This window comes from Oncorhynchus masou, chromosome 3, assembly GCF_036934945.1.
Source record: "Oncorhynchus masou masou isolate Uvic2021 chromosome 3, UVic_Omas_1.1, whole genome shotgun sequence".
Classification (NCBI taxonomy): domain Eukaryota; kingdom Metazoa; phylum Chordata; class Actinopteri; order Salmoniformes; family Salmonidae; genus Oncorhynchus; species Oncorhynchus masou.
In genome coordinates, this window is record NC_088214.1 from 40,091,298 (window position 1) to 40,118,615 (window position 27,318).

Consider the following 27,318-nt stretch of genomic DNA (forward strand, 5'->3'; position numbering starts at 1 on the left):
CAGTTACAGTCCGTAGAAACATGTCAAACGATGTATAGAATCAATCTTTAGGATGTTTTTAACAGAAATCTTCAATAATGTTCCAACCGGAGAATTCCTTTGTCTTCAGAAAAGCAAATGGAACAGGAGATACCTCTCATGTGAATGCGCGTGACCAGCTCATGACTGCTGGCAGACCTCTGACTCATTTTCCTCTCATTCAGCCCTCCTTTACAGTAGAAGCCTCAAACAAGTTTCTAAAGATGGTAGAGATCTAGTGGAAGCCATAGGAAGTGAAACATGACCAATATCCCACTGTATCTTCAATAGGAGCTGAGTTGAAAATCGACCAACCTCAGATTTCCCACTTCCTGGTTGGATTTTTTCTCAGGTTTTTGCCTGCCATATGAGTTCTGTTATACTCACAGACATCATTCAAGCAGTTTTAGAAAGTCAGAGTGTTTTCTACACAATACTACTAATAATTTGCATATATTAGCAACTGGGACTGAGGAGCAGGCAGTTTACTCTGGGCACCTCTGGGCACCTTATTCATCCAAGCTACTCAATACTGTCCCCAGCCATAAGAAGTTAACAAGTCTTGAGACAATTGAGACATGTCTTGTGTATGTGTGCCATTCAGAATGTGAATGGGCAAGACATCAGATTTAAGTGCCTTTGAACAGGGTATGATGGAAGGTGCCAGGCTCACTGGTTTGAGTGTGTCAATAATTGCAATGCTGCTGGGTTTTTCACACTCAACAGTTTCCTGTGTGTATCAAGAATGATCCACCACCCAACAAGTCATCCAGCCAACTTCACAACTGTGGGAAGCATTGGAGTCAACATGGGCCAGCATCCCTGTGGACTGCTTTCGACACCTTGTACGGTCAAAGCTCCAACAAATTGAGGCTGTTCTGATGGAAAAAAGGGGTGCAACTCACTATTCAACTCACTGACAAGCTAGCTAAGACATGAAAGCCTGAAGAGTCGGCTGAAGGCATCCTCGGTTGCTCCGGCAGCAGAACCCAGACTCGACGTCACCTCCAAAACAAACATTTCCTTATGCTTCACTTTGGCAGGCGTGAAGCAAGTTCAGGGAGTGAATATATTTAATAAATGAACAGAGCACCAACATGAAACAAAAACAATAACGCCTGGGGAAGGAACCAAAGGCAGTGACATAAATAGATGAGGTAATCAAGGAGGTGATGGAGTCCAGGTGAGTGTCAATACGTGCTGGTGCGCATGACGATGGTGAAAGGTGTGCGTAATAATCAGCAGTCTGGTGACCTAGAGTCCAGAGAGGGAGTATATATGACAAAGAGCTTTACACACCTGGATTGTGCAATGTTTGCCATAAGAAAGGGGTTGAATACTTGACGCAAGACATTTCAGATTTAAAAAAAAATCTTAATTTGAAAAAAAATTCTTCAAACAAAATTCCACTTTGACATTATGGGGTATTGTGTGTGTGCGTGTGTGTAGATCAGTGACACAAAATCTCAATCTAATCCCCCCTTTTGTAGGACGAATGATAATGTATTTTATTTTTAACCCAGTCGGGCTCTCAACATACTGAGGGTAAAAGATGACCCGCTTTCTCTAAATCCTTAAAATAAAGCAGCTTAATTGAATTTTGATTGAGTTAATTGAGTCTATTTTGCATGAAGAACCAACCTGTCATTCATCACAAACTTTGTGAATATCTTGGTTTTCCTTCTTCACAATGCAGAAAGACTGCATTTAATCAGTGGACAACACTTGTTTTTATTACAACACCTGTCATAATTGTTTCCTTTACTAAATTAGAGGTTGCTAAAGGTACTGTGTAAGTGTAAACATACATTTTTTAGCAAGAGATAGCACTTGAATAGCCTAAGAAAGTAGCAGAAATGTACAGAAAGTAGTTTTGAATGCATTTTATTGAAGGGAAACAACAACAGTCTTGAACTTATTTGGCAATATAGTGATATATTCTTATATACTGTTCAACGAGGAATTCAACTACAAAATATTAGTCTTCACCCATTTCTTTTACCGTTGCCCCCACCCACAAGGTGTGTAAACAACATCAATAAATAAGAACAAAATAAGATAATACAGATTCAAAACAAAAACTCTAATTAGCACACGTAGGACAGCACGCAAGTGTGTGCATGGACTTTGCAGATGTATTTCTCACATGTGCAGCACATAGTATTTGTTTTACAGTCCTTCTTTGGGGGGCTGAATTGGCATCTCCTCCTGCAGCCTCAAGATTCAGCCCCCTGAACAGCTTTCACAAGCGCTGCAGAGGCTTCTGTGCAGGGGAGGCGCTCCCTTCTTTGAATGTGTGGGGTTACAAGTGCCTTTCCCAACTGCTCCAGGAACACCCTCCCTTTTCCACTTATCAGGTATCCAGGTAGGGTTGATCTTGTTCCTTATCATGAAGGCATTGAATGAGGACACATCAATGATGTAATGGAAGATGACCAGGGAACAGCGGGCAGTCATTCTCCTGCTGTAAGTTCCAATCACCTTGTCTAGATTGTCCATGCCCTCTTTGTTGTGGTTGTAGTCCAGGATGATGAAGATCACTGATCTCAGACGTTTTGTACAGTGTCCTCAGGAGAATCACATTCTTGTTCCTCTTTGGGAGGTAAGAAACTAAAGTGGTGGTGGGGGTGAATGCAAACTTTGATGAGAAGGCCTATCTCCCCCTTGTTGCGAGGAGTGCAGGGGGAAACTCAGGCTTGTTCTTTCTAACTGTGCCAACCATGGTGATCTTGCTCTTCAGGAGCTGCGGCTGAGTTCAGAAGAGGTGAAGAAATTGTCACACGTGACATTGTGCCCCCTCAGTCCATCTGTCACATCAAGCACAACCCGCATCCCCTGGTTCTTCTCTGGGCCTCCACTGGTTGGCTTCCCTTTGTAGACTTGCATCTTCCAAGTGTAGCTGGATTGTGTGTCACAGGCCACCCATATCTTGATGCCATACTTTGCTGGCTTGCTGGGCATATACTGCCAGAGAGGACAGCGATCTTTTGTCAAAATAAATTGTGTCACAGAAAACAATGACATAAATTTATGATATTACAGCAATACATAATAAAATTAACAGTGAAAATCACTTACATTACAGATATGAAAATAAAAATATACCTCTGAATGGAACCAGTTGCTCATCCACTGTTACTTCAGGCCCAGGGTTGTAGAGCTATGGCAGACGGTCCTCCCACTTCTCCAAGACCTCTCTTATGGCTGCCAGTTTGTCTCTTGCATGTCTCGCAGGTCTTGACTCATGGTTATCAAATCGTAGCATTCTTGAGAATGTGTTGAAAGACTTTCAGTGGCATCGTGGCATGAAAAATTGCCCTTTCACTCTCTGCATCCCAGAGACTACATGTAACCTCGCCTCGGGACCTATACACACCCGCTAAGATTAGCATTCCTATGTAGGCACGCAGGTCAATCTCATACATCCTTTTCCAGTTGTCTCCATATTTATGGAAACCCTCCAAATTTGTAATCTCCAGGATTATATTTTTGATGGCTGGTGTGATGAACAATGTCTTGGGCATGGGCAACTGCATGTCTTGTGGGCCATGGGGTCATCCTTATGACATTTTGTGCTGCCGTCCTACCTTGGTTGTCATATGGTGACAAGGGACATGTTATTTTGCTGTTCTTTGACAAAAATGTCTCTCTTTCAGCTTGGGTGATTTCTTCTTCATCTGAAGATGATGCATCGTACTCTGGGTTGTATTCTTCCCTATCATCTTCTTCAGATACCTCCTCCTCTTCTATAAATCATTGTTCTCTTGTTCCTCCGGGACATCTGAAAAAATCAGATCCATGACCTGTTGGGCACTGAAACATACACTCATGGCTTCAGCAAAGAGAGAACTGGAGGGGCTATCATCTGCAGCACTTTTATAGCCTCTGACTGCATTCCCCATTAGTAAACAATGCTTTCAAGAAATGTTTATTTTGTCAGAAATGTTGTTTATTTTGTCAGAAATGTTGTTTATTTTGTCTGAAATGTTGTTTATTTTGTCTGAAATGATTTTTTATTTTGTCTGTGAACTTGAGTCATGTGTGGGGTCAAGGAGGGCAGAAGCTGCACATGCACAAGAACATTTTAGTTTTGCCTGAGTTCAATCAGTAGCACATGTAATCTCAATTTCTCATTGTGTGTGTGTATGTGTGTGTCTTTGTGCTTTTTGTGGTGTGTAAATTATTTTATAACTGCCGGATCAAGACAATCTTTGTACCCTTTCATGGAAATATGAACAAAGTAAATGTTTCACTTTTTCTAATGTTGGGGTCACTTTAGGGGCTTTTCGCTGTTGTTAAACATAGTGGTGGGTCTTTTTTGAACCTTAAGACAACACAAGGGTTAAAAACTGCAAACATTTTTCTCCACCACATGGCAAAATTCATAGAATTGCATGACATTTTTATAAAATTGCTAAATCTTCTCTGCCCCATGGCAATATGTGCAGAATTGCTGTCAGGAGGGGGGCCTCAAACTGTTTTGCTTGCAAGGTGGGAAATGGGGCATGGATGTGGGTACACATACCCATGATCCACTGTGGCCCCTCATGACAAGTTCCTTTTTTTGTGGCCCCCACCCCCATCAAAGATGCCCATCTCTGGACTAGCGCAACACCTAATTTAATGTGTGTGTACTTTCTAAAGGCACCGTATAAAGCAAACATTATCCCTTATGTCAAGCTAAGCAAATACTTAAATTGATAAAGTATGTTCCAGAACAGTGAGTACAATATTTTTTTTTCAGAATATTTACTCCCCGCCCAACATGTTTAAGGGGGTTAGCCATCAGTGCCATTTTTGCCCCTAACATATCAGGTCTTTCAGCAGTCTGACGGAGTTGATGTTAGACAAAAATCTGACGGAGCTCATGCTTTATGGAGTCAACAAAAAAATAATTTTTCTTCCTTTCAAGTGGTATAGACAGTAGCAATTTACACTGAACAAAAATGTAAAACCCAACATGCAACAACTTCAAAGATTGTACTGAGTTACAGTTCATATAAGGAAATTATTCAATTTATCATTCAATTTGGGAATTAAGATATACATCTGTTGGTCACAGATACCTTAAAAAAGGTAGGGGCGTAGATCAGAAAACGAGTCAATATCTGGTGTGACCAACATTTGCCTCATGCAATGCAAAACATTTCATTCACATAAAGTTGATCAGGCTGTTGATTGTGGCCTGTGGAATGTTGTCCCACTCCTCTTCAATGGCTGTGCCAAGTTGCTGTCATACACATCAATACGGAGCATCCCAAACATGCTCCATGGGTGACATGTCTGGTGAGTATGCAGGCCATGGAAGAAGTGGGACATTTTCAGCTTGCAGGAATTGTGTACAGATCCTTGTGACATTAGCCCGTGCATTATCATTCTGAAACACAAGGTGATGGCAGTGGATGAATGCCACAACAATGGGCCTTAGGAGCTAGTCGCGGTATCTCTGTGCATTCAAATTGCCATCGATAAAATGCAATTGCGTTTGTTGTCCGTAGCTTATGCTGCCCATACCATAACCCCACCGCCACCATGGGGCACTCTGTTCACAACAGTGACATCAGCAAACAGCTCGCCCACACGACGCCATACACGGCGTCTGCCATCTACAGTTGAAACCAGGATTCATCTGTGAAGAGCATACTTCTCCAGCATGCCATTGGCCATCGAATGTGAACTTTTGCCGACTGAAATCGGTTACGACAATAAACTGCAGACAGGTCAAGACCCTGGTGATGATGACGAGCACGCAGATAAGCTTCCCTGAGACGGTTTCTGACAGAAATTCTCCTGTTGTGCAAACCCACAGTTTCATCAGCTGTCCAGGTGGCTGGTCTCAGACAATCCCGCAGGTGAAGAAGCTGGATGTGGAGGTCCTGGGCTAGCGTGGTTACACGTGTTTTGCGCTTGTGAGGCCGGTTGGACGTACTGCCAAATTCTCTAAAACTTGAGACAACATGTGGCATTGTGTTGTGTGACAAAACTGCCTTTTATTGTCCCCAGCACAAGGTGCACCTGTGTAATGATTGACATGCCACACCTGTCAGGTGGATGGATTATCTTGGCAAAGGAGAAATGCTCACTAACAGGGACATAAACAAATGTGTGCACCAAATTTGAGCGAAATAAGCTTTTTGTGCGTGTACAACATTTCTGGGTTATTTTGTTTCAGCACATGAAACATGGGACCAACACTAGACATGTTGCGTTTATATTTTAGTTCAGTCAAGTTTTTCCTCAGTTGCTTTAATACTCTAACACCTAATTAAAATGTAACATATCTGAACAAAAATGCAAATGATCTTTTAATCTATCAGGCAGATGAAGTTACATTACAAATGGCATTTAGTCTTACTTTTGATAAGGAAAGAGATAAACAAGTAATATAATAATAATAATAAAACATTCACTTTATTTAAAGAATAAGGTTATGGGAATATTTTGTCTCATTCAAACCTGAAAAAAGTACATGTTATATCATGCTACCATAACATTATATACACAACATTCATCGAGGATATTGTCATCAAAATTGAACTGGAATAACCAAATATTGTTAGGCATATAATAACAATAATTGGCTTTTCCAACTTTCTTCTTACATATATTCCACTAGGCCTAAAGACTAATACACGGAGTCAGAATGGGAACAAATTAAAATCCAAGCAAGAAAGGGTAAATGACCAGTGACAGTCTGAGCTACTGGGTGAAGACTAAGAGAAGTCCCACTACTAATACCTACTGTATGTATGATATGTACTATCAGGGATCAAGGTAAGACCCAAGTGCAGACTGTGTGAAGTAACAATGTTTATTGTAACAACAGGGGCAGGCAAACGACAGGTCAAGGCAGGCAGAGGTCGGTAATCCAGAGGTGGAGCAAAGGTACAGGACAGCAGGCAGGCTCAGGGTCAGGGACAGGCAGTGGTCAGGCAGGCGGGTACAAGGTCAGGACAGGCAAGGGTCAAAACCCAGGAGGACGAGAAAAGAGGGCAACTGGAAAAAGCAGGAGCTGCGACACAAAACGCTGTTAGGCTTGAACTAACAAGACGAACTGGCACAGACAGATTTTAGCCTTGTCCGATCTAACATCTCTGGAGAGACCTGAAAATAGCTGTGCAGCGACGTAACAAAAAAAAAGCCCAAGGGGTCTGAACACTTTCTAAATGCAGCAATTCAGGAGTTAACTTCTTGAAACTCCCCATCCCGGATCCGGGTTTGTGACTAAAGCCTCAGGCTCATTAGCATAACGCAACGTTAACGATTTCTGAAAATCGCAAATAAAATGAAAATAATGCGTCTGCTCTCAAGCTTAGCCTTTTCTTAACAACACTGTCATCTCAGATTTTCAAAATATGCTTTTGAACCATAGAGATTGACTAATTTGTGTAAGAGTATGCAAAGCTAGCATAGCATTTTGAGTAGCATTTAACACGCAACATTTTCACAAAAACCAGATAACCAAATAAATAAAATCATTTACCTTTGAAGAGCTTTTGATGTTTTCAATGAGGAGACTCTCAGTTACATACCAAATGCGCAGTTTTTCCTGAAAGCGTCTGTGTGTAGGAGAAATCGTTCCGTTTTCTACATTGCGTCTGGCTACCGAAACGAACCGAAAATTCAGTCACCTACAACGTAAAACTTTTTCCGGATTAACTACATAATATCGACCGAAACATGGCAAACGTTGTTTGGAATCAATCCTCAAGGTGTTTTTTCACATATCTCTTCATTGATATGCAGTTCGTGGAAGCTTGCTTTCCTCTCTGTATCGCATGGAAAAATACTGGCAGGTGACTTTTGCGCACCAATTTCGGCGCAGGACACCGGGCGGACACCTGGTAAATGTGGTCTCTTATGGTCAATCTTCCAATGATCTGCCTACAAATACGTCACAATGCTGCAGACACCTTGGGGAAACGACAGAAAGGGCAGGCTCATTCCTCTCGCATTCACAGCCATATAAGGAGACAATGGAAAACAGAGCCTCAAAAATCCTTGTCATTTCCTGGATGCCATCTCATCTTGGTTTTGCCTGAAGCTCACGTTCTAGGGCACGCACAGAGAATATCTTGGTATTTCTGGACACGTCAGAGTGTTTTCTTTTCAAATGGTATCAATTATATGCATAGTCGAGCATCTTTTTGTGACAAAATATCTTGTTTGAAACGGGAACGTTTTTCATCCAAAAATGAAATAGCGCCCCCATAGATGTAAGAGGTTAACAAGTCACATAATAAGTTGCATGGACTAACTGTGTGCAATAATTTAACAAGATTTTTAATTTTATTTTTACCCCCCTTTTTCTCCCCAATTTCATAGTATCCAATTATTAGTTGTTACCCTCTTGTCTCATCCCTACAACTCCCGTACGGGCTCGGGAGAGACGAAGGTCGAAAGTCATGCTTCCTCCGAAACATAACCCAACCAAGCCGCACAGCACTCATCCAACCCAGAAGCCAACCCAGAAGCCAGCCGCACCAATGTGTCGGAGGAAACACCGTGCACCTGGCGACACTGCGCATGGCCCGCCACTGGTGCGCGATGAGACAAGGACATCCCTACTGGCCAAACACTGACGATGCAAGGCCAATTGTACGTCACCCCACAGACCTCGCAGCCGGCTGCGACAGAGCCTGGGCGCAAACACAGAGTCTCTGGTGGCACAGCTAGCGCTGCGATGCAGTGCCTTAGACCACTGCGCCAAAGATTTTTGAACCCCTACCTAATCTCTGTACACCACACATACACACCTGTGTTTATACCTGTGTTCTCTGTTTGTCTGCCAGTTACTTTTGTTCGTCAAGCCTACCAGAGTTTTTCCCCTTGCTCCTGTCTGTTTCTACTTCCTGTTTTGTCCATTCTGCCTGCCCTAACCTTGAGCCTGCCTGCTGTCCTGTACCTTGCCCCACCACACTGGATCATTGACCTTTGCCTACCCTGAGACTGCCTGCCTTTCTGCACCTTTGGACTCTGATCTGGATTACTGACCTCTGCGTGCCCTTGACCTGTCGTTTTGCCCGGCACCCTGCCCTAGTAAAAAACTTTTGTTACTTTGAAACTGTCTGCATCTGGGTCTTCCCTAAAACATGATAGAAGCTGTGGCATTTGTTTAAGTAGCAGACAAAGAGAACAGCTGCAGATTACCATCAAACACAGTTGATAAACTATTCTTCCTAAATAGGCCTATGTTACATGAACTATTTAACTTGTTAAATCAGTCATTCACATATACACAGGCTCAAAATACAATGTTTTGAGAGATAAAATAGAACAGGTATTGAAAAGATCCCAAGAAACTGGAGGAGGAGATGAGGATGCGAGACAGAGGTGACGGGTGTGGTCTCCTACTCCTATCCCATCCCACCAAATCCCCCTGTGGTTCTCCTCTCTCTCCCAGCGGTATAATTTCCAGCCCTAGCTCTCCTCCTCTTGAACGGTCTACTCTTCCATAGACACTCTATGTCCGCTTGCCTCCTTTGGTAAACACAGAACAGGGCATGATTCACCCATGGGTTATGCTTCTTCCATAGACAATGCACTCTTAGAAAAAAAGGTGATATCTAGAACCTAATGAAAAAAACGTTTTCACATGTGGAAAGTCACATGAAAAAACGATTTCTGAACACTTCACGTGATCACGTTTTCACATGTGTAGTTTCATGTTATCACGTTGCTTTACATGTCACATGTTATCATATAAGGTCACATGTGATCGCATGAAAACGTGTTCATGTGGTTATTCTGTAAGGGCTAAAAGGGTTCTTTGGCTGTCCTCACAAGAGAACCCTTTGAAGAACCCTTTTTGGTTTCAGGAAGAATCCTTTTGGATCCAGGTAGAACCCATTTGGGTTCCATGTAGAACCCTTTCCACGGAGGGTTCTACATGGAACCCAAAGGGTTCTCGCTGGAACCAAAAAACAGTTATCCTATTTGGACAGCCACAAGCACAGTGGCCAGCACTGTTATTAACAATAACAGTAACAAGCACTGTTATTGGCACATTGTTCATGTGCCAATAACAGTATCTGAAGATGTCTTCAAGGAATACCTAGGATAGGATAAGTAATCCTTCTCACCCCCCCCCCCCCTTAATGATTTAGATGCACTATTGTAAAGTGGCTGTTCCACTGGATGTCAGAAGGTGAATTCACCAATTTGTAAGTCGCTCTGGATAAGAGCGTCTGCTAAATGACTTAAATGTAAATGTAATGATGATTGAAAAAGTCAAGATGATTGTGGGAGGGCCGTGGAGTTGTTATACAGGAATAAAGCTCAAGGACGGCTGCCAGAACCACTCTTTAAGGCTCACCAATCCAATGAGTAGGTTCTTCACCAGAGAAAAATAATCATAATAATCTAAAAAATTAAATAAAAATCCCCTGGAACAATGTGCCAGAAAAATCTAGTTCAAGCATGCCTTGAACTTCTTTCCACAGTCCACAGACTCATCAGATGTATCTTTTACATCTTATGTGTCGTGTCGTCTACTCACAAAGTGTACAAAACATTAGGAACACCTTCCTAATATTGAGTTGCACCTTTTGTGCTCTGAACAGCTTCAATTCGTCAGGGCATGGACTCTACAAGGTGTTGAAAGTGCCCCAATGTTGATGCAAATGCTTCCCACAGCTGTGTCAAGTTGGCTGGATGTCCTTCGGGTGGTGGACCATGGAAATTGTTGAGCATGAAAAACCCTGCAGTGTTGCAGTTCTTGATTCACTCAAACTGGTGCACCTGGCACCTACTACCATACCCCGTTCAAAGGCACTTATATCGTTTGTCTTGCCTATTCACCCTTTGAATGGCACACATACACAATCCATGTCTCAATTGTCTCAAGGCTTAAAAATCCTTCTTTAACCTGTCTCCTCCCCTTCATCTACACTGATTGAAGAGGATTTAACGGGGATCAAAGCTTTCACCTGGTCAGTCTATGTCACGGAAAGAGCTGGTGTTCTTAATGTTTTGTACAGTCAGTGTACGTGTGGTGGGACGTTGCATGTCAGTGATTATTGAACTAAAACATAATAACGTATAACACCTTGCTTGATCAGTGGAAAAGCAGGTTTAGGTAGCATATACTGTAGAATCTGCAGTGAATACAATACAATGTACATGGGCTGCTCTCACACATAAAGAATGGACATGAATATGGACATGCTTGAAAAGTAGCCTTGAAAAGCAGCCTTTCCCTTCAATCTCTCTTTGCTATCAGAAAGGCATTTGGAGAGGTCCGCCACACATTAATGGTACCCTGGTTACCATGTTAAAAAGGGTTTTTGAGGCTCTTGAGTGAAATGTCAAACCTAATTACCATAAATTATGTGTGCAAGATGGGTCCATTAAACCACCCGCTTTGGGCTGGATGTGTCAATGTGCAGTTCATATATGCATAATCTATGAGCAGAAGTATTGTATTACCTCAATTAGCCACGAAATCTCTATTTTGAAAGCGACTATTTTTCTGGACATTTTCCCAACATTGTTCCCCACCTGGGCCAGCCCCCTAACAATTTGTGTTCATAGCCAATGAGCTTAGCTCCTCGACATTAGAGCGACAGCTAGCAAGATGCACACAGCAGAGTGAGACAGAGAGACCAATGATGTGGTGCACATATCTGCATGTAACATAGTATGCGATTTTCGGGGACCACTTTTGGCTTGTGAGCACTACTTTCAGAACTACTGGCTAAAAAGTATGCAAAAGTACTGAATAATCTCTTTAATTACATTACCGGCATTCAACCTCTCTACAGATTGAAAAACATCTACATGGTTCAGATCCTCTTATGTTTATTACTCACTGATATGCATATGGAACATGTAGAACCAATACCAAAATAATAATTGTAAAATTAATTAAATAATTACTTTGTTGATCATGTTTAAGAATATTCCAACTCTGTGAAGCATATGCCATTTACTACTACATCTTTGGTATGAATTTTTACAATTTGTAACATTTTGTACCAGTTTCATCTCAGGACTTTTATTTTGAAAGGGAATCACAGCGATCACATTCTTGTTCTTGCTAGTTCTTCTTACTCTTGCTTGGATCACACAGCTGACTGTCGATGCTTTTTGTGCCAGGCAGCTTCCGTTCTGTTCCCATCCCAGAATGCATTGTGACTGTCAACAGACCACAATAAAGCCACTTACAAAACCTCTGGGTGGACATTGTGCACTGCTGAAGGAAAAACACAACAGTGATTGATAACATAGAAAACAAATGTGCAAAACCGAACGGACCAAGTAATACTATGAGCAGAGTCACTATCCTGGCATCCAAAGCGCTGGTCGGTGCACTAGGTGTTGGATATACAGTGTTTTCAGTGATTTCCCCAGGAGAAGAAAGGAAGAAGGAATTAATTCAAAATTTCCCTGAAGCTAACCCAGTGAGAATGGAGGATACAAGGAGGAGAAATGCCCTTGTGATGCAGTCGCTTAAAGATGCTGCTGAGGACAGTGACTTGGACAAAGCATTTGAGGTGGCCAGAAATGGACCATGGGTGTGCAGAAAAGGACACCAGAAATAGAGAAATGATCAACCTGCTGCCTTCTATTGAACGTCCAGATGAAGGGACAGATGACTTCAGCAGAGTGGAAGTGTAGGCCCTGCCTCAAACTTATGTGCTCTCTGTCACCTGGGGCTGCATGGGAATTTGCCCTAAAACAGCCCTTCCCCCTTTTGAGGGGCCAAAATGTATCTCTCCCTCTCTACAGTTTCCAGCGGACTGACTATTGGAATGTGTGAGAATAATACTATAGCATCCATGTTTCTTATCTATTTGAAAGTTGTTCATTGAGAAGAACTAACTAATACCTTGGATTCTCTTCTCATTACCATTTCTTAATCTTAATGCACGTGGTTTAACTAAATTAAATGGAGTCAGATAGTAAAATGTATTAAATGTAGATTGTTAAATATTATTATCCCTACAGTAGTTACTGAGGCAAATCGTCTGCCATAGGCCTATAATCTTGATGTTCACTTCCTGTTAAAAGACACAAGATGTTTGCTCTGACTTTGGGTATGAATGTAAAGGAGTGCAAGTGCTTTGTTTCATCACAGTGTAGTGCTATGTTTCATCATAGTGTTAAAAATAAAAACATCAGTTTGCAAAATCCATGATTACTTGACCAAATCCTGTGTTACAGGGAAACAAAACATGTATTATAAGAATATTGTTGTTGGGTGATTAGCCATTGTTGCTGTAGATACTTTATTGTATGACGAGAGATCATAAGGCACCTATAGGGTCATTACAGATAAGATAGTACTTTATTAATCCCCCAGAAGGGAAATGTTGATTGCACCAGCCAATACAGAGAACGACCAATAAATACATAATAAAACACAACTAAAAACACACTAAAAGCAGCACATACAGTACCAGTCAAAAGTTTGGAAACACCTACTCATTCAAGGGTTTTTCTTTATTTTTACTATTTTTCCAAACTATGAAATAACACATGGAATCATATAGTAACAGAAAAGGTGTTATATTTGATATTGTTCAAAATATCCACCCTTTGCCTTGATGGCAGCTTTGCATACTCTTGGCATTATCTCAATCAACTTCATGAGGAATGCTTTTCCAGCAGTCTTGAAAGAGTTCCCACATATGCTGAGCACTTGTTGGCTGCATTTCCTTCACTCTACAGTCCAACTCATCCCAAGCCATCTCAAATGGGTTGAGGTCAGGTCATTGTGGAGGCCAGGTCATCTGATGCAGCACTCCATCAGTCTCCTTCTTGGTCAAATAGCTCTTACACAGCCTGGAGGTGTGTTTTGGGTCATTGTCCTGTTGAAAAACAAATGATAGTCCCACTAAGCGCAAATCAGATGGGATGGCGGATCGCTGCAGAATGCTGTGGTAGCTATGTTGGTTAAGTGTGCCTTGAACTCACTGACAGTGTCACAAGCAAGCACCCCCACTCCATCATACCTTCTCCTCCATGCTTGATTGTGGGAGCCACACATGCGGAGATAATCCGTTTACCTACTCTACGTCTCACAAAGACACGGCAGTTGGAACTAAAAATCTCAAATTTGGAGTCATCCGACCAAAGGACAGATTTCCACCGGTCTAATGCCCATTGCTTGTGTTTCTTGGCCCAAGCAAGTCTATTCTTCTTATTGGTGTTCTGTAGTAGTGGTTTGTTTGCAGCAATTAGGACCATGAAGGCCTGAATCACGCAGTCTCCTCTGAACAGTTGATGTTGAGATGTGTCTGTTACCGGAACTCTGTGAAGCATTTATTTCGGCTGCAATCTGAGGTGCAGTTAACTCTAATGAATTTATCCTCTGCAGCAGAAGTAACTCTGGGTTTTCCTTTCCTATGGCGGTCCTCATGAGAGCCAGTTTTATCATAACACTTTTTTTTTCTGACTGACCTTCATGTCTTAAAGTAATGATAGACTGCCGTTTGGTCTTGGTCTTTTACCAAATAGGGCTATCGTCTGTATACCACCCTTACTTTGTCACAACACAACTGGCTCAAACGCATTAAGAAGGAAAGACATTCCACAAATTAACTTTTAACAAGGCACACATGTTAATTTAAATGCATTCCAGGTGACTACATTATGAAGCTGGTTGAGAGAAGGCCAGGAGTGTGCAAAGCTGCCATCAAGGCAAAGGGTTGCTACTTTGAAGAATATCAAAAATAAAATATATTTTGATTTGTTTTACACTTTTTTGGTTCCTACATGATTCATTTCATAGTTTTGATTCATTTCATAGTTTTGATGTCTTCACTATTATTCTACAATGTAGAAAATAGTAGAATTAAAGAAAAACCCTGGAATGAGTAGGTGTGTCCAAACTTTTGACTGGTACTTTAAGTGTTCATGTTAAAATCCCTCATAGCATAAGGTAAAAATGATCTGTGGAAATATTCTGTTTGACTCCTAGGTAAAATTAATCTGTCTACCATTACACTGCAACGGTCCGATCAGATACTGTGGAGGGGATGGCCAGTGTTGATCTCTATGCCCTTGAGCTGCTTGAGGATTGGCTTATTCAGAATGGGGTCTAGATTGTCCATGTGGGTGCTGATGGAAGAACCAGCTTTCTTTATGATTTTGTTCAACCTGTTGCCATCCTCCCTTGTGATATTAATCCTTAAGAAAGCATCATTACAATGATGTTATATTGACAAATTCCATGGTCCAAAATATAATCAGTAAAATAAAGGTATTTCATAAGATACCTTTCAAATGGAAACACATGGACCTTCATAGTGGAGACTGAACCACCACTAGAGAGCAGCAAATGCTTGGCTGTTACTCTACAGGTTGTGGAGGTATATGACACTGGCAAATCCTATTTAAACCTACAACATATGAGAGAGTGAGTGTGTATGTCTTTGTCTGTCTGTCTGTATGTGTGTTTGTGTGTGCAGGTGCTCTGTCACAGCTGTGGAAGGCGCGTGGGTTGTGCTGTTGTGTTAGCACTTCCAAGTTCTCAGGAGGCCTTTCTGTAGTTTTACACCTGCCTGTTCACACTTTAGTCGAGCCAGACTGCTCACTTCACTACCGCACCTCTCAACACTCCATCACACATTTCAGCCCATCTGTGGGAAGACTGGCCGCTATTTTTAACTGGCTGGTATTTTTCCTGTTATACTCCAATCACCCACAAAATACCCAAAGAACATGGCTGCCTAAATATGGTTCCCAATCAGAGACAACGATAAGCACCGGCCTCTAATTGAGAACCAATCTAGGCAACCATAGACTTACATAAACACCAAGAAAGGAAACAGCCCCATAAACATACAAGACCCCTAGACAAGGCAAACACATACATCACCCGTCACACCCTGACCTAACCAAAATAACAAGGAAAACAAAGAACACTAAGGTCAGGGTGTGACACTTGCCTGCTAAATTCATTACAGTACTTTCATACAAGTGAGAATTTTTCAGTTGATATCATCAGCTATATGAGGTGAAATTGCAACTACAACACATACAAAAATGAGAATTTAACTTCAAAAGAAATTGACATGAGTATTTAGAGCTTCAACTATGGTTATATGGAAAGAAACAACAGACCCTCTGCAGTAAAGTTACTTGAGGGTTCCAATGATTTGGGCTTAAATGCCATTCAGTCTTGGTGTCTACTATACAATCTACCACTTACCTTTGGTGAGTTGGTGTCTCCAAATGGTCAACACTGGCATTTGCTGCTTTTGTTGCTTCAAATAGTCAACATTGTATTTTCTCCAGTGTTAGTCGTTTTGTCTACTTGAATTTGAGTTTATTTTTACAGGGACAGAGCACATTAATCAACGTTTCAATAAAAGTGACAGTTTTAGCCAGCCGGCTAATTTTCAACAGCAGTCCCTTTGCAGGTTATTAAAAGCCATTACAAAACAATACGAACAAACAATGAGCAGTGAGCACATGCAGAGCAACATAGGACCAGCAACACGTAGCACGCAGTCAGAGCAACAACATAAAATCCATAACAGCAACAAAGTGTTTCCACACCTCATAAGCTACAGCAACAGATTTAATTTTTATTTAACTAGGCAAGACATTTTCTTATAGAAAAGGACGGCCTACACCGGCCAAACCGGAACGACGCTTGGCCAATTGTGCGCCACCCTATGGGACTCCCAATCACATCCGGTTGTGATACACCATGAATTTGGTGATGTACAAGGGAACCTAACAGTAACTCACTTTACAAAATGTTTATATCTCGTACAATTGGGTCAAGTAGTGAGTGAAACCCATAGGTTTTTATGTATTGAGCATGAAATAGAGAATATTGAGAAGAGAAATTCCAATTTGGAGACAGTTCTTAAAGTAAATTGAACCCAATTTATGCATGCCACGCGTCGATCCAAGAGGATTAGCGATTTCAAAGTCATTTTGTCAATAAACTCTAACAGATGTTAGAGATGTTACAAAATGGGGTACGTACATTAGTTTATCTGTAATAATAAACTGGTCATATGTTCCAGTGGTTCTATTGCATTGTGCCAAGAACATATTCAACTGGATTTACAGTTCCCCACTTCTGAGAAATATTTCAACCTTTTGGTTTCAGAATTCAATACACTGAAATAATTTTCAATTTGCCCAAAACACTGATTCTATTTTACATTTTCTATTTAATTGTTGCCAGTTTCCTGTAAATACTGACTCTTTAGCTTGACTGTAGATATCATCAACTATCTCTTCCATGGAACTGACTAAAGTGTTCACTGTTGTTTTACCAACTCCCGCTGATTTGAGTTTAGCTATTGTTGCGGCACAATTATCTGCAATACTCTTATTATACAGAGCTGAATCACAATGTGAGCTTGGGGCTAGCACATCATCAAAATAGTTTGCTGCAAGACTGTTAGCAGTGTTAGAGGGGCCTCCACCATAATTACCAGAAACTGCTACGGATCGCTCTTCATTTTCCTTGTTATGATACTTTCTAAATCCAGAAAAAAGTGACAAATACATGTGAACAACCAACCTGACCGCACTATAAACACAGAGATTTCCCTGTACAAAGACTGTGGATTAACTTCAGATGTTTTACAATGCTGTTGGCATTTGCCTGGTGGCATTTGCAAACAAAACAAAACATTTCTGTGTCTCAAACAGATCTGTTTAATGCAACATCCCTCAGCTCTGCTACCCTGGGATTTGCCTTAGTTGTATAAACGTCAATGTCAGAAATTGTCATTTGGAGAAAAGTGTACATGTTTGCCAGACCCTGACTTTATGAGGTACCAAAGATAAAGTGAGCTTTGAAAAGCTCATCAAAACTGCCCAGTGAGCCAGATGCCTTACAAGGTACTGCATGCTTATCAATCACTACTTCCAGTGATGCCATCAAGATGCTGCTGGATGCTGGTCCCTGCCTATAATAAGACAATAATGTATTGTTAGAACATCCACTATTAATGATCACATCTACTAATAGTCTCCGAAGCCAGACAGTAGTGATTCTAATATGTATTACAATGTTATAATGCCACATAGGTATTATAGGGAAAGAGGGGTGAAGGGGAAGAGGGTGAAGGAAAGGGGGGGGGGGTCAGGGATCAATATAGCGCAACACAGTTTGTCTACAACAATTTGTGTTGAATTGTAGCCTGACCTAGATGAACTTCAAAAGATGTTCATCTGTGTGTTTTGCTGACATCTTTCCCGGATTGTTGCGGCCTTGAGAGGAGGGAGGCAGAAGATGGATGATAAGAAGAATGGACGACATGTCACTGTCACAGCCTAGAAACACACATTGTAATTCTGACATTAGAAAACTTTCAGAACATGTCTGCCAGTGCTGGTGTGTGTTAACCTTTAACCCACTTCCCTTTCAACCACAATCCTAAAATTCTTCTCCCTCCCACATGTACATACTAGAACTTCATATTACAGTGTAAAGTGGTATGCCTCTGCCATTTTCCACATCAGCTGTGGACTCAGCGTTGTGTAACAGGTCCTCTCAGTGCCAACCACCTGACCAGCCTGTTAGTGATCTTCGAGGGGACTTTATTCTTCACTCTGCAGGCTCCTTTTGCAGGTGCTTCAGTCTCCATGCCAAGTAGCCACTCCAGTCTTCTGCAATGTAATAGTAGGCCTTGATAAACACAGAGAAATAGGAAACAAACCTTGTCTGGAAGAAAAGTTTAACATTTGCAGTTTAACTGTTTAATATTTAACGCTCCTCAGTCACCTTATCACGCCCTGACATTAGAGAACCTGTTTATTTCAGCCTGTTTTCCACCCAAGTTTGTGGGATCTTGTTGTTGCACAGTAGCTGTCTAGCCCTGCAGAACTTTACGTTCCTTTATATTTTGTTGTTTTGTCTGTGTTTCATTATTAAATTTATCATGAACACTTTCCACGCTGCGCTTTGGTCTCACTCATTCAACGATCGACGTAACAGAAGATCCCACCACCAAGTGACCAAGCAGCGTACCCAGGAGTGGTGAACATCCTGGACCTGGGAGGAGGTAACGGCAGGGGACAAGACCCTGCCATGGAAGCAGGCAGAGGCAGCGAGAGAGGAACGACGACGAGACCAGGAATCAAGGACACGACGCAAGCACGAGAGGCAGCCCCAAAAAATGTTTTTGGGGAGCACACGGAGTGGTCGGCGGAGCCGAGGTGTGAACCAGAGCCAGTCAGGTAGTCGAGTGAGGAGCTTGACGCAAGATTCCGGAGAGAGGTGCTGGAGTTGGGAGTGCTGCAGAGCGGGCGTGCTGAGGAGCTTGACAACAGTCCGGTGTCATGTGCACCGGTTTCACGCATCTGGCCTCCGGTGCGCCTTCCCAGTCCGGTGCGTCCTGTATCTCCTCCGCGCAATCGCCCTGGGGTGTGTGTCACCGTTCCGGTAAAATGTGAGCCGGTTCTTCGCGCCGTGTCTCCAGTGCGCCTTCACAGCCCAGTGCATCCTGTGCCAGCGCCCGGCACTTGCTGGACTAAAGTGAGCATCCAGCCAGGACGGGTTGTGCCAGCTCTACGTTCCAGACCTCCAGTGCGCCTCCACGGTCCAGTATATCCGGTGCCAGCTCCACGCTCCAAGCCCCCTGTGCGTCTCCTCAGCCCGGTGCGTCCTGTGCCTCCTTCCCGCACTTGCCCTGAGGTGCGTGTCACCAGCCCGGTGTCACCTGTATCAGCCCCACGCATCAGGCCTCCAGTGCGCCTCACCAGTCCAGAGCTTCGGACGACGTTTCACAGTCCACAACCTCTAACGACGGTCCACAGTCCGGACCTCCAACGACGGTCCACAGTCCGGAACCTCCAACGATGGTCCACAGTCCGGAACCTCCAATGACGGTCCACAGTCCGGAACTTCCTGAGGTGATCCATGGCCCGAAGCATCCAGTGATGATCAATGGCCCAAAGCCTCCAGTGAGAAGCCATGGCCCAGAGCCTCCAGCGATGGTTTGCAGTCCAGAGTCTCCAGCGACGGTCTGCAGTCCAGAGCCTCCAGCGACGGTCTGCAGTCCAGAGCCTCCAGCGATGTTCTGCAGTCCTGAGTCTTCAGCGACGGTATGCAGTCCAGAGCCTCCAGCGACGGTCTGCAGTCCAGAGCCTCCAGCAATGTTCTGCAGTCCTGAGTCTCCAGCGACGGTCTGCAGTCCAGAGCCTCCAGTGAGGAGCCATGGCCCAGAGCCTCCAGCGATGGTTTGCAGTCCAGAGTCTCCAGCGACGGTCTGCAGTCCAGAGCCTCCAGCAACGGTCTGCAGTCCAGAGCCTCCAGCGATGTTCTGCAGTCCTGAGTCTTCAGCGACGGTATGCAGTCCAGAGCCTCCAGCGACGGTCGGCAGTCCAGAGCCTCTGGCGGTGATCCACGGTCCAGAGTCCCCGGCGACGATCTACAGTCTGGTTCCTTCGGCGACGATCCACGGTCCGGTTCCTCTGGCAATGATTCACAGTCCGGTTCCACAGAAATCAGCAAGCGGAGCGGGGTCTACGCCCCGAACTGGAGCCGACACCGAGGCTAGATGCCCACCCGGACCCTCCCTCATAGTCAGGTTTTGCGGCTGGAGTCCGCACCTTTGTGAGGGGGTGGGGTACTGTCACGCCCTGACCTTAGAGAGCCTGTTTTCTCTATTTGGTTCGGTCAGGGTGTGATTTGGGTGGGCATTCTAGTTTTCTATGGCCCGGTATGGTTCCCAATCAGAGGCAGCTGTCTATCGTTGTCTCTGATTGGGAATCATAGTTAGGCAACCTGTTTTCCACCTGAGTTTGTGGGATCTTGTTGTTGCACAGTAGCTGTCTCGCCCTGCAGAACTTTACGTTCCTTTATATTTTGTTGTTTTGTCTGTGTTTCATTATTACATTTATCATGAACACTTTCCACACTGCGCTTTGGTCTCACTCATTCAACGACGGACGTAACACACCTTCACACACACAAAGCCTGATTTATGTAATCTTCAAAAGCAAGTGACCGAGGATGAGCATGTAAACTATGTAAACTAGCATGTAAACTTAGACAGCTTTGTAACTTGAAAAGAGACTAGAAAAATGCTGTTTATCATTTGAACATCTGGTGATGTTGCAGTGGCAGTTTCACTATCAGCAGTTTGAGCCTTCAAAACAGCAAAACCATTAAAAAAAATAGTCTACACCACTGCCCCTTGGCCATAATGTGTGCAGATCTATAACATGACAGCTTCACGACTACACTGCTTACATCTATCCACACCCTTCAAATCGGCAAACATCAAAGGGTTAGCGCTAAGGGGAAGTGGTAGGGAGTGAACTGGGACCCAGGTTTATTTCGTACTCACATAGTCAGTCATGCTTTTGGGGTCATCCAGGTACGGAAAGAAGGAAACTATTCCTCTTGCATATGCTTCCTTCACATCTCGTGGGGGACTTGATATGAACCAAAAATAATAATAATGACTAGATTGATCGAATTACGTCTGGTGCGGTCAGTCAAGCTTTTTGTCCGAGCACACTCGTTCATGATCCTTTCCCCTCCAGCTTTTCACTGGAGAATGTCCTCAAACATCTAACAAAAGGCACAACAGACATAGACCCTAGTACACCAGTGTTCTTTCTCAAAATATTTTTGGGTGATTCCTCGCCTTCTTCTCAAATCACATTTAATAATAAGACCCAATGTTCCTCTCCAAATTCATTGTTCTGTAGTTGGTTTTCAGACGGATGAGACGAGGACACAAGGAGACAAGGATAGACAAATTGAGAAAGAGCTCAGTGTTAGCCAGCCATCCTCCTGGAGAGCTACTGTGCAAGCATTGGTTTCAGCCCTGCTCCACCACCTGGCTCTATCACTAAGCTGCACATTAGGATCTTCCAAGATGATTTAAGTTGATAAGAGCAGGACTGAAAAAAGCCTACATACTAAGTAACTCTCCTGGAGTAGGCCAACCCAATATCAGAAAGATGGAACCTCAGGAAGATCAATACAGTTTTGAATTATAAAAAAGACAATCAAAGCAAATAATGAAAGGCTTACTTTGGCTGCTATCTTCCTCTGCTCTCCTGTTTCTGCTAGGAATTTGTGTCAGAGTAACAGTGTCATCAGAATCTGATAAACCAACAACAGTCACAGAGCAGCTTGCAGAAGAGTTAAAAGAATCTGCTGATCACATGAATAAATAAATGCTCTGTTCTCAACAATGCTACAGGGATAATACAACCAAATTGAATATCTGTGTCTTTACATTTTAATGTTAGTCATATACAAAACCCAATTTAGCATGCTATAAATGATAGGGCCCAAATAATCTGTTGAGAAATCAAGAACCTACAATTCTATATAGGATGTTGAGATAAGACACACAATTAATAGGGCCTGATGTGATCTGTGACAAGCCATAGAATGTGTGACGTGTGACTCCATCCCTCCAAACCTTGGACCCCTGGTAAATTTCCCCCTCCGAAAAGTGTGTTTGGCATCTAAATGTCTCAGCGATGCCCCCCCGTAGGCTTTGGGGGACGAGGTGGCCCCCCATTTACTGTACCATGCCTGCAAATACCAGACCTCTGTCTGGATCCGGGTGCCAGAACTGGGCAAGCAGGATTAGATCCGACCTGATGGAGTCATTTGTGCTTGTATGAACGAATACATTGATCACATCTCTGTACTTTTGACAACTGTTACTCGTTTCAGGAAACTAAGCGTATGTCTTGCTTCACTACTCTACAGGAGAGGCATTCGAATGTAAACAATTTTTTTGGGGCATAATGCATTTTCTTGGAAAATGCCTTCTGGAAAATGTGAACTTTCATGTGCCTCAACAACAAACTTTTATGCCTTTTTATTATCTGTAAATACTAATAAAATTAAATTACGAGCCTAGTTGGTTTAGCCACTGAAAAAGGCAGGAAGACAGGAACCCATGTAGCACGCTTCTGTCTATAACATAAGCTGCTCAGGATGTGTAGGTAATCCTTTTTAACTATGCTATTTTGAAACAAATTACGAAGAACTGCATAAGTGTTGCTAATGCTCTCCACTTTCTGAAAGACAGAGTTTTACAATCAGTGGAATGCCCGGTGGAAGCAGAATATGACACAGTGCATTCGGAAAGTATTCAGACCCCTTGACTTTTCCCACATTTTGTTACGTTACAGCCTTATTCTAAAATGGATTAAATAATACAAAATCCTCATATATTTACACACAATACTCCATAATGACAAAATGTTGGCAAAAAAAATAAAAATACCTTGTTCAGACCCTTTGCTATGAGACTCGAAATTGAGCTCAGGTACACAATGTTTCCATTGGTCATCCTTGAGATGTTTCAACAACTTGATTGGTGTTCACCTGTGGTAAATTCAATTGATAGAACATGATTCTGAAAGGCACACACTTGTCTACATAAGGTCCCACAGTTGTCAGAGAAAAAACCAAGCAGTGAGATCAACGGAATTGTATGTAGAGCTTCGAGACAGGATTGTGGCAAGGCACAGATCTGGGGAAGGGTACAAAAACATTTCTGCAGGGTTGAAAGTCCCCAAGAACACAGTGGCCAGACCACCATAACTCTTCCTAGAGCTGGCCGCCCAGCCAAACTGAGCAATTGGGGGTGAAGGGCCTTGGTCATGGAGGTGACAAGAACACGATGGTCACTCTGACAGAGCTCTAGAGTTCCTCTGTGGAGATGGGAGAACCTTCCATTAAGGACCATCATCTTTGCAGCACTCCACCAATCAGGCCTTCATGGTAGAGTGGCCAGACGGATGCCACTCCTCAATAAAATGCACATGTACCTTGCTCCGTTCATCTTTGCCTCGATCCTGACTAGTCTCCCAGTCCCTGCCGCTGAAAAACATCCCCACAGCATAATGCTGCCACCACCATGCTGCCACCAACCATACTTCTTCCATTTAAGAATGATGGAGGCCACTGTGTTTTTGGCGACCTTCAATGATGCAGAAATGTTTTGGTACCCTTCCCCAGATCTGTGCCTCGAAACAATCCTGTCTCGGAGTTCTACGGAAAATCTCTTCAACCTCATGGCTTGGTTTTTGTTCTGACATGCACTGTCCTGGACCTTATATAGACAGGTGTGTGTCTTTTCAATTAATGTCCAATCAATTAAATTTACCACAGGCGGACTCCAATCAAGTTGTTTTAACATATTAAGGATAATCAGGATGGAAACAGGATACACCTGACCTCAATTTCGAGTATCAGAGTAAATGGTCTGAATAGTTATGTAAATAAGGTATTTCTGTTTTTTTTATTTTTTGTATACATTGGTAAAAAAAAATCTAAAAACCTGTTTTCACTTTGTCATTATGTGGTATTGTGTGTAGATTGCTGAGAAAAAAAAATATTTAATCCATTTTAGAATAAGGGTGTAACGTAACAAAATATGGAAAAAGTCAAGGGGTCTGAATACTTTCCAAAGGCACTGTAAATCTTTGGTAGTAGTGTTGATAATTGATTTACCATGAATTAGCATTGGAGTCCTGCCATTTACTTTCCATTCGAGGATGTCTCCAGCAGGGGCTACCACAGTACTGTTGGCTTTGGGTAATGTGAGAGACAATGGATAAAGTTATGGACTGTGGACACAAGCTAGCTGTGGACACAAGCTAGTTGTGCTAGCTAGCTAATGCAGCCTATCATGTGATGCACGGAATGGCATAGCTAGCACAATACATTTGGCTATCAAAAGTAACTAGATGAGATGTGAAACAGTTGATTATACTTAAGCTAAAACCTAGCTTTTATATTTTTTTACTTAGCTATACAAGCAAGCTAAAACTGCACACCTCTTAGAACAAGCCATCTAATTATGATAGCTTGCTAAATCAATGACGAGGGTGTGAGAGACATCTGCACGAGCTCCGCCATGCACACAAAGAGACCTGCTTGCAATTATTGACTGGGAGCATTTTTAAGCTGTGATATGTTTTACAATCACAACACAATCAGAACGATTGGGAACTATTTCACGCTGGGAAGATTTTTACATGACAACCTGCAGTTAAATGCTTTTGGGACAAAGTTACAACGTTAATTTTAAAGAGCATGTTACAGCACCTTCATAAAGTAGTCACACCCCTTGACTTTTCCCACATTTTGTGTTACAGCCTGAATTTAAAATTGATTGAATCAAGAATTTGTGCCACTGATCTACACACAATAGCCCACAATGTCATTTTTACAAATTAATAAAAAATGTACAATTTAATTGTCTTGAGTCAATAAGTATTCAACCCCTTTGTTATGGAAAGCCTAAATACGTTCAGGAATAAATATTTGCTTAATAAGTTGCACGGACTCAGTGTGCCATAATAGTGGGTAACATTATTTTTGAATGATAATCCGCCAACAGAGATGGCCGCCTCGCTTCGCGTTCCTAGGAAACTATGCAGTTTTTTTTTTACGTGTTATTTCTTACATTAGTACCCCAGGTCATCTTAGGTTTCATTACATACAGTCGAGAAGAACTACTGAATATAAGAGCAGCGTCAACTCACCATCAGTACGACCAAGAATATGACTTTCGCGAAGCGGATCCTGTGTTCTGCCTTTCACCCAGGACAACGGAATGGATCCCAGCCGGCGACCCAAAAAAAACGACTTCGTAAAAGAGGGAAACGAGGCAGTCTTCTGGTCAGACTCCGGAGACGGGCACATCGTGCACCACTCCCTAGTATACTTCTCGCCAATGTCCAGTCTCTTGACAACAAGGTTGATGAAATCCGAGCAAGGGTAGCATTCCAGAGGGACATCAGAGACTGTAACGTTCTTTGCTTCACGGAAACATGGCTCACTGGAGAGACGCTATCGGAGTCGGTGCAGACAGCTGGTTTCTCCACGCATCGCACCGACAGAAACAAACATCTTTCTGGTAAGAAGAGGGGCGGGGGCGTATGCCTTATGGCTAACGCGACGTGGTGTGATCACAAAAACATACAGGAACTCAAATCCTTCTGTTCACCTGATTTAGAATTCCTCACAATCAAATGTCGACCGCATTATATACCAAGGGAATTCTCTTCGATTATAATCACAGCCGTATATATTCCCCCCCAAGCAGACACATCGATGGCTCTGAACGAACTTTATTTGATTCTTTGCAAACTGGATTCCATACATCCTGAGGCTGCATTCATTGTAGCTGGGGATTTTAACAAGGCTAATCTGAAAACAAGACTCCCTAAATTGTATCAGCATATCGATTGCGCAACCAGGGATGGCAAAACCTTGGATCATTGCTATTCTAACTTCCGCGACGCATATAAGGCCCTGCCCCGCCCTCCTTTTGGAAAAGCTGACCACGACTCCATTTTGTTGATCCCTGCCTACAGACAGAAACTAAAACAAGAAGCTCCCACGCTGAGGTCTGTCCAACGCTGGTCCGACCAATCTGATTCTACACTCCAAGACTGCTTCCATCACGTGGACTGGGAGATGTTTCGTATTGCGTCAGACAACATTGACGAATATGCTGATTCGGTGTGCGAGTTCATTAGAACATGCGTTGAAGATGTCATTGCCATAGCAACGATTAAAACATTCCCAAACCAGAAACCGTGGATTGATGGCAGCATTCGCGTGAAACTGAAAGCGCGAACCACTGCTTTTAATCAGGGCAAGGTGACCGGAAACATGACCGAATACAAACAGTGCAGCTATTCCCTCCGCAAGGCAATCAAACAAGCTAAGCGTCAGTATAGAGACAAAGTAGAATCTCGATTCAACGGCTCAGACACAAGAGGTATGTGGCAGGGTCTACAGTCATTCACAGATTACAAAAAGAAAACCAGCCCCTTCACGGACCCGGATGTCTTGCTCCCAGGCAGACTAAATAACTTTTTTGCCCGCTATGAGGACAATACAGTGCCACTGACACGGCCTGCAACGAAAACATGCGGACTCTCCTTCACTGCAGCCGAGGTGAGTAAAACATTTAAACGTGTTAACCCTCGCAAGGCTGCAGGCCCAGGCAGCATCCCCAGCCGCGCCCTCAGAGCATGCGCAGACCAACTGGCTGGTGTGTTTACGGACATATTCAATCAATCCCTATCCCAGTCTGCTGTTCCCACATGCTTCAAGAGGGCCACCATTGTTCCTGTTCCCAAGAAAGCTAAGGTAACTGAGCTAAATGACTACCGCCCCGTAGCACCCATTTCCGTGTTTTGAGAGTAGTCAAGGACCATATCACCTCCACCCTACCTGACACCCTAGACCCACTCCAATTTGCTTAACCCCCAAATAGGTCCACAGACGATGCAATCTCAACCACAATGCACACTGCCCTAACCCATCTGGACAAGAGGAATACCTATGTGAGAATGCTGTTCATCGACTACAGCTCAGCATTT

The 27,318-nt window shown here is 43.0% G+C and overlaps 1 pseudogene; it reads right to left on the minus strand.

Annotated features, from left to right (window-relative positions):
- Window positions 1-2,234: 2,234 nt before the first annotated feature.
- On the minus strand, window positions 2,235-19,674 carry LOC135507269 (piggyBac transposable element-derived protein 4-like; annotated as a pseudogene).
- Window positions 19,675-27,318: the final 7,644 nt, after the last annotated feature.